Source organism: Camelus ferus, unplaced genomic scaffold (assembly GCF_009834535.1).
Source record: "Camelus ferus isolate YT-003-E unplaced genomic scaffold, BCGSAC_Cfer_1.0 contig3314, whole genome shotgun sequence".
NCBI classification, from domain to species: Eukaryota; Metazoa; Chordata; class Mammalia; order Artiodactyla; family Camelidae; genus Camelus; species Camelus ferus.
This window is the reverse complement of record NW_022588666.1, coordinates 3,353-11,557: the sequence shown is the minus strand read 5'-3', so window position 1 is coordinate 11,557 and position 8,205 is coordinate 3,353. Positions and strand designations below refer to the sequence as shown.

The 8,205-nt window shown below is 41.9% G+C and overlaps 1 long non-coding RNA gene across 1 annotated transcript; it reads right to left on the bottom strand.

The window, feature by feature from the left end:
• Positions 1-6,301: 6,301 nt before the first annotated feature.
• On the bottom strand, positions 6,302-7,876 carry LOC116662556. Its single transcript, XR_004318531.1, has 2 exons — positions 7,751-7,876; positions 6,302-6,586 (listed from the first exon to the last, which is right to left on the bottom strand). It is a non-coding gene; the product is annotated as an uncharacterized LOC116662556 (long non-coding RNA).
• Positions 7,877-8,205: the final 329 nt, after the last annotated feature.

The following is an 8,205-nucleotide window of genomic DNA, read 5'->3' as shown; positions in this document are numbered from 1 at the left end:
AGAACATGACTCTGCCCTTCAGCAGGGGCCGCGGATCCCTGCGAGATCACCTTTGGATTTGGAGCTCTCACCGCCTTGGCGGGTTCTCAGGAACCAGCACAATGATTCAGCTCCTACATCCCCGAGGAAGGGGTTTCGGAAGCTTCCGTGGGTGCGGTCATCACAGTGAGTCTTGGCTGCTTGACTGCTCAAACAACCCTGTTTGCAGATTTTCCTCCTAATCATTGTTTGGGGGGGAAGAAAAAGCCACTACTTTAATGTAACTGATTCTCAGATTCCTAGACTTATAACTTGATTGCTGCTATGAACACAAAAGGATTAATTTTTCTTTTGAAAAGGATGTTTTTCACATATACCGAGTTGAAAATGTAAACACTCATGTTCCTTCATTGACCTAAATTGTTTGTGAGAAATAAGAATGCAAGAAAAAAGTCAGTGTAGGAATTTTTTTTTTAATTTTAAAAGTAAAAAGGTGTTTCCAGAAGACGTCTCATATCGACCTCATAATTTTAGTAGGGGAGAGTCCTTCAACCCCATACCACTCAACTTCAATTTTCAGAAACCCCAGTAGACGGGACAGGAACTTATAAACTAGGTCCTACTCGCCTGCAGTGCCTCGTGGTGGGTCCTCGGCTCAAATAATGTGTTCCTGCTCTTCTTCTGAGACGTGGAAATAACATAGCTTCAGCATACCCCACAGGTTTGCAGGGGAGGTCAAATCACACAATGCGGAGACTTCTCAGGAGTAGGTGAGGATGTTTGGGGGGGTTATGGGGGCTTGCCTCCTGCGTTGATCTGGTTTTAGTTATGCTATTTATTTGGAAGTTTTAAAGCATCATTAAGGGATCTCATAAACTGTGCCATTTGTCACAGTGGGAAATGGTTTGAGAAACTCTGAGTCGGAGTATGTGCTTTGTATAAATGTTCTTATCAGGTTCAGGGAGATGACGTGGGCTTGGGAGATGTGGGCTGGGGAGATGATGTGGGCTTGGGGAGATGATGTGGGCTTGGGGAGATGATGTGGGCTTGGAGATATGTCGGCTTGGAGACATGATGTGGGCTTGGGGAGATGATGCGGGCTGTGGGAGATGACACAGGCTTGGGATGATGAAGCAGTCTTACAGATAGGCTGTGGGCTCAGGGAGATCATACGGGCTTGGGGAGATGATTTGTGCTTGGGAACATGATGTGGGCTTAGGGTAGTGAGGTCGGCTTGGGGACATGTGGGCCTAGAAACATGATGCGGGCTTGGGGAGATGATGCGGGCTTGGGGAGACCATGTTGGTTTGGGGAGATGATGTGGGCTTGGGGAGATGATGTGAGCTTGGGGAGATGATGCGGGCTTGGGGAGATGTGGGCTTGGAGACATGATGCGGGATGTGAAACAGCAGGGAAATACAGTGAACTGTTTTATTAAAAATATACTACAGATCAACAAATTATCACTAAGTATAGATTACGGCATATCTATCACTATATTCAAAAGCTCCTTGTACTGAAATCGGATACCACATGGAGCGGAGCGTTACTTTTTATCACACGTAGGAGAATGACACCCAAACTATGGTTTCTGAACTGGCTATACTTTTCCTCCTTACCATCAGTGGAAAAGATAAAGTAACCTCTCCAATCATCTATCAAAGGAGTGAGATCTCTGCCAGAAACTAGAATGCCTGCCATTAGTAGCAACAGTTTTGAGATAATGGGAAGTTCATCAATTCCTATGGAAAATATGAACAGCCTCTCCTTGGATGAGGCCATTGTGAATGTCACTATGTCACTGTTGCCGGCAAATGGATTTGAATTCAAAATATTGCTTTATCCAATGGACCAGAAATGAAACCCCCAGAAAATATATTTACATATACAGGCTTTTAAAACCCTCTACAATTTCTGTACCTATAGTATTGGTTTTTAAACTATGTAAGTATACAAATTCATACACCTCAGCATTCATTTTCTCATTAGCCTTTTCTGCCTCCTTTTGTTGGGAAAGATGATGGGCCAGGATTTCGTCTTGTATTACTCTGGCATTCTGCTCTCGAGAAAGCTGTCTCTGAGCGTCATTTCTCTCTTCTTCAACCTGGAGACATTTCATTGGGTTTTGGGTTTTATACCATGAAAAAAAGTCAAAAAAAAGCTTAACAGGGGAATCTTTTTAAAAAGATAAAAAAAACTGTTAAAAAAGACATAGCCTTTTTAAGCACAAGGATCTTTATCACACATAAATAACTCAAATTCTAATTTAAATGACAGCTAAATTTATCACAGAGCAAAAACACAGGGGGAATGTAGTTTCATGAAAGAAAACTTCTTTATAAAGCGTTTAACCAGTTCCATCACAGTCTCAAGGCAATTTAGCCTGTACTTTAACCTAAAAAAGCCAAAATTAACACATGGATTTGAATTAAGACTATTACTTTGTTGAATAGATCAAAACCATCAATCATTATGTTAATAATTAAGCTCAATTTACCTTTCCTTCCTTCAATTATGGTGGGGATTGTCCTGCTCTGGAAGCAGCTTCTAAACTGAGCGACAGTTTCCTCAATGTAGCAGCAATAAACCCCCTTCACAGCTTCCACCTTATCAGATGCAAACTTTTTCTTTTAATTAGGGAGATTTTATTTTTCTTTTGGGTGGAGGGGAAGGTAGTTAGGTTATTTATTTATTCTTAGAGCAGTACTAGGGATTGAGCCCAGGACCTCACTCACGCTAAGCCTGCACTCTACCACTTGAGCTACACCTCCCTCTAATTAGGGAGATTTTAACAGCTTAACAAAGAAGTGAACCCAATGGTCTACTATTCCACCCCAGCCTTGCAGTTTTCTCTCCTCTCCGTAGTAGGGAGGTTCCTTTTTCAGTGCCTACAGCTTCAACCCTGCCTCCTGGAACACACGCTGCGTGTAATGTGGAAAGTTCCTGGTCTTTGTGAGCATCAAGTGAAGAGTCCTTAAAATAAAGGACTCCATTGAATTGGTTGCAGATGGTTTGGTGTCTTTTTCCTAATCCTCCACTTACATGATCTTCATTTGGAGCTCAGGTCTCCTGTTGTTAGGACACAGGGATCCTTTCTGCAGGGGTTCCCGTTAACACTTTATCCACGTAGCCCAGTCTCATGCACACTCGCCTTGGCTTTTCTCTCTTTCATCTTCTCTAACTTTATTCCCTTTGCAGGTTTTTCTACATGGGACATCTTTACCTTTTTTTGGAAGTATTTTTCATCAGTTTCACTGTTTAATCTTTCTCAGAAGCACAAGTTCACACACACACACACACACACACACGCACACACGAGTTCCCCACACCTGTGTTTAGGTGCCATTTTACTGGGCTCTCTCTGTGTTTGACTTAACAGTTTCATTATTCCACAATATCACATTCCAGAGAGAGACAACCATTTTCCTGTGAACTTCTCATTTTGATCCACACTTCTCAGTAAAATGGAGAAAAAGTCACAGACAGACAACATGAGTGCTTTAAGATGCTGGCCATACATATACTGCACCTGTTCCCAAAGACGAGCCTGTGCATCTGAGCTATGACCGGTCATTTGGCGCCATCTGCTGGACACAGAGTCACAGGCTGGGAAAATCAGATCTGACTTCATGATTATCAGGTGCCCAGAGCTGACCTAGAACTGTGCTGAGCAAATTACTTCCTGCTGGAATGAAGTTTTATATCCCTTTAGAACAAATCTCTCCAACTCCTGATAAATATATCATGGCTAGATTACGATGCCCAGTTGTTTGGTCAAACACCAGTTTAGATGCTTCTGTGGACGTATATTTTGGGTGTGATTAGCATTTAAATCAGTAACTTTGAATAAAGCTGATTACCCACCATAATGTTGATGGGCCTCATCCAATCAGCTGAAGGCCTTCAGAGCAAAGACTGAGGTTCCCCAAAGTAGAGGGCATTCTTCTCATGGCTGAAGCATGGAAACCCAATCTGAGTCCAGACTATCGTCCCATGGGATTCAGACTCAAGACTGCAACATTAACTCTTACCTGAATTTCCAGGCTGCAGGACCACCCTACAGATTTCAGACATGATAGAAAGCTAGACAGACAGACAGAGATATAGATAAGCTATTATTTTCATTTCTCCCTTGGAGAACCCTAAGTAATCATCTTACTATATCCCAGCGACAGGGGTATAGCTATGTTAATAGTTTAGTAAAGTACATTGCGGTCATCATCTCATGATATATATAAATTAAATCATTGTGCTGTATGCATTAAACTTACAATACAGTGCTGCATGTTGATTATATCTCAGTAAAACTGGAAGAAATAAATCGCAAATTGGGAGACACAGATTTGGGTAAAACTGAGTGTTTCAAGGACGGGAGTCAGGGGCTTGTAAAGACAAAAAGCCAAGAGGCTGTCAAAAGTTGCCTGATGAGGATTGTGACTGACAGTGATGTGAGCCACCCAAGGAGACATTTGTCCTTAAGGAATCACAGGTATTTTACGGTAGGGGCTTAGTATCTTAAGTCTCTGGCAGGTGTTCCAGATGACTTCATTAGGGCAATAAATGCTCACAGGGCCAGATTCTATGTGGGCTGAGATGTGCATAAGTCACATCTTCTTAGCCCTCTCGAGCAATGCAGACTCCATTTTTATTTTCCTTTCACAAACGCAGTCTTCTGCTGCTGGGAGCAGTGACCCCACCTCAGCCTGGAGGACATTCAGGTGAGCTTCAGCTCACTGGCTAGTGCTGTAGGAATAGCGGAGTTTGCCATCGATCTCTTCCCTGCAGGCGCGGCAGCGCCCACGCCAGCTGTAACTGAGCACAGCTATCTGTGCTCAGGCTGTGCTGGGGTGGGGGTGGGAGCGTTCCTCCATCCTTCTAGGCTCATCTGGCTGGTCTAAGAATTAACCTGACATGAGGCAGACTAACAGGAGAAAAATAAAAATTGAGTAACACGTATACTTCCTGTCTATACCCATGGGAGACAGCCAGGGTAAACGGAGTGAACTCACCAAGAAGGCTGAAGCCCTCACCTTCAACATCATCTTGCTGTAGGCAGCGGTCGGTTACATGGAATGCCCGGAGGAATGAGAAGGTCAGTTAGACAAGGGCTGGAAAAGTGTCACTTTGATTTAGATGTGGGAGTCATCAGTGACTCGCTGCGTGGGAATGGAGGAAGGGAAGACACACCAGAGTGGGTGGGGACAGACTGCTGGTGGGGAAGCAGGCAAATCTCAGGAAGTTTGTCGTCAGAAGTAAGACTGTCTGGTTCAAGTGAGAGGGAAGAAACAGGGAGGTGTTTACAGAGAGGCGAATTTGAAATCATCACTGAGAAGGAAGAAGGTGCAAATTAACTAAAAAAAGGAGTAGGACCACTGGGCAGTGCATGACTTTCTTCAGCACTTAGATGCCTAGGGGAACATAAGGAGGAAGAATGAGAATCAGTCTGTTGTGTAGTTGGGAGTTTTGCCAAGTAAGTACACTAAAAGGACGGTAAAGGGAATAAAGGATCTAAGTAGGAGTTATTAAAATTTTAGCTCCTGAAAATTGTTGAGAAGGAGAGTATTTCCTTTACGGTCTTATGTTCAGTGACTGGGAACCTGCAAATTAAATTGACTAAAGCAGATTACTGTGAGAAAAAAATTACGTATGAATACATGCAGGAGCTCACAAAGCAATGTGATTTGAAGGGGTGGCTAGAAGTGGGGGCTTAAATACAATTTAATACGTGACAGGAAAAGGAGAAAGGCATTTTCTGAAAAACAAATGACTTCTTGGTGAAAGGGGAGAGAAACTGCACTTATGGTAGAACAAGTGACATTTAGGAAAGAGAAATAATGCCTTAGGAGAATGTACGGGAGAGATGACAGGTTTGTGACAGCGTCCGTTTGCGTCTAGTGCTTGGAACTTGTCTCTGATTTTAAGACTGTTTCCAAAAAGTAAGTAAATAAATATAGAGAAAATGAAAAACCTGAGGCAGATTTCATTTCTCCATGAGGAAACATCTGTGAATCAGTGTTTAAGGTAACATGCAGAAAGTTTGATGGCACTGTAACAATCGTTGTGATCCATCAGAACATTGATGAAACAGCCACAGCAGATCCAAACGCTGTCCGTCTAAATCTTTAGGTCTATAGACAGTGATTAACACTGGAAAATTCAAAAAAGCTACCAATCAACACTGCCCAAAAACAATGACAAGTTTGGTGGGTGGTTGGGTGCTGTTTAAACAGCTGGCATCCATGCTCAGTTTGAGTATATAATACTCCAAAGTGCTGGGTTTTATTCCCAAAATCTGCTTAAAAGTCAATGAGATGCAGAGAAATGTGGTTTAAAATACTACATCAATTTTAATCATGCACATATAATACAAAAATATTTTCCTTTAATAAACATTGCCAGTATCTTACTTAACAGGAAATAACTAAAATGTTAGGCAAACAGCCCAGCAGGTAAAATGTTTACTATTTATCTTGTAGATTGTACACTTTTTCTTCAAAATCTCCACATATTCTTGACATGCTTTCGAAACCAGATCTTCTCTTAGACTTGATTCATCCATCGAGCCTACAAGAGAGTCTGTAGGACTCAGACTGAAGTTCAGTAGTAGCTGGAAAGAAAATGAAAGAATTAGATTCTCTACTTAAAATACTTCATAGGTAACTAAATGTCAGTTTATTTTTTAAGAAAAGCTGAGACTCTTCTAAGTTTTAAGAAGAATGAAAAATACCTACATACGATTACAACACAAAACACAAGGTTACTACTCTAGACTTTGCCCAGGGCTGCACGTTGAATTAACTACTCTTGTGGCTAAGGATCAGAGCACCTGGTTTTCTCACTCTTCATTCATTTACTCAGCAACCATGTGCTAAGGCACTGTGACAAGCACTGGAACCACAAGATGAAGATGACAGAGTCCACCCTGAAAGATCTTGTACTGTAAACTGGAAAAACAGATGAACAGGCAGTTTCGGTACAGAGACATAAATGCCATGACAGGTATAAAAGAGGGCACAGTTGGAACACTCAGAAGGGACGTCCAGCTTTGTGTCAATACTGTCCCCTCTTTGGTGGCCGTGATGTGTAAGCAGATACCTGAAGGAGGAGGAGAAAGTGTGGGAGGGAGAGGCAAGAAGCAAACACACAGAGCAGAGGCAGGAAGGGCGCCCGCGGAGCTGGACGCAGTCTGCCCAGCCCCTGGAGCACAGGGGCAGAGCAGGGGAGGAAAGAGATACGGCTGAAGACTTTGGCAAGAGCCAGATCGATGTGGGTGTTTTTCTTCCAAGCTAAGGAATTTGGGATTTTTCCTGAGGGTAAAAGTTTAACCAGTGACAAAGTGACAGGAAATTTAATTGTCATCCACCAGGTGACAGCTACATGAACTGAGATTGCTTGAGTCTGGGTTTTTGGCCTCAGTCACTACCAGAAACTTGAGAAGCTGATGACCTCCATGCTTTCTGAGAACAGGTCCGTGTGCAGGTGCCAGGCCCATGGGGAGAGCAGGAGAGGAAGGGCACAGCCAGAAACAGAGAGAGAACACAGACTTCTTGAGATTTCTTTTAAAGCTGTGGGTCATGATGAATAAATGAGGAATAAGTATTTGTATCATTCTGAACGAAATTATGCTTTCACAGTTTTCATTAGCTACGTGTAAGAGAAAAATTTAACATAGTATCTGTTATTCAAACAATAGAAAGAGGTGCCATTTACTGTTTACAGTGTATTTTGGAAATCAACGTCTAAATTTAATTCTGAAATGTTGGCAACATACCTTCCTTTAATTCTCTAGCTATATTATTCATCACCTTCTTCTGCATCTGAAATAAGTCAAGTATTATTTTTAATGTTTAAGTTAAACAAGACACACTATCATAGGAATGACAGCTAGCTTATGAAATGTGGCCTTTAAAAATACTTTTAGAGACTTGACTTAACTTGGGGATTGCTTAAATAGAAAAATAATCACATGAATAAAATAAAATAAATTCCTACTTACTTTGATTTTAGATAATAGAGAACATATATCTGTAAGGCTATTTAGATTCCCCTGATGAAAAGCACAGTAAACACTGCCCTGTCGGATACACATAATCTCAGAGGGCGATGCCGATCTTATTGGCACAAAGAGTTTCAACAATTCAAGTCATGTTTCACACTGAATGCAATACTCTGCAGTTCTTAGAAAAACTGCCCTTTGTAAAAGTTTAGCTTTTTTAACTTTAATGG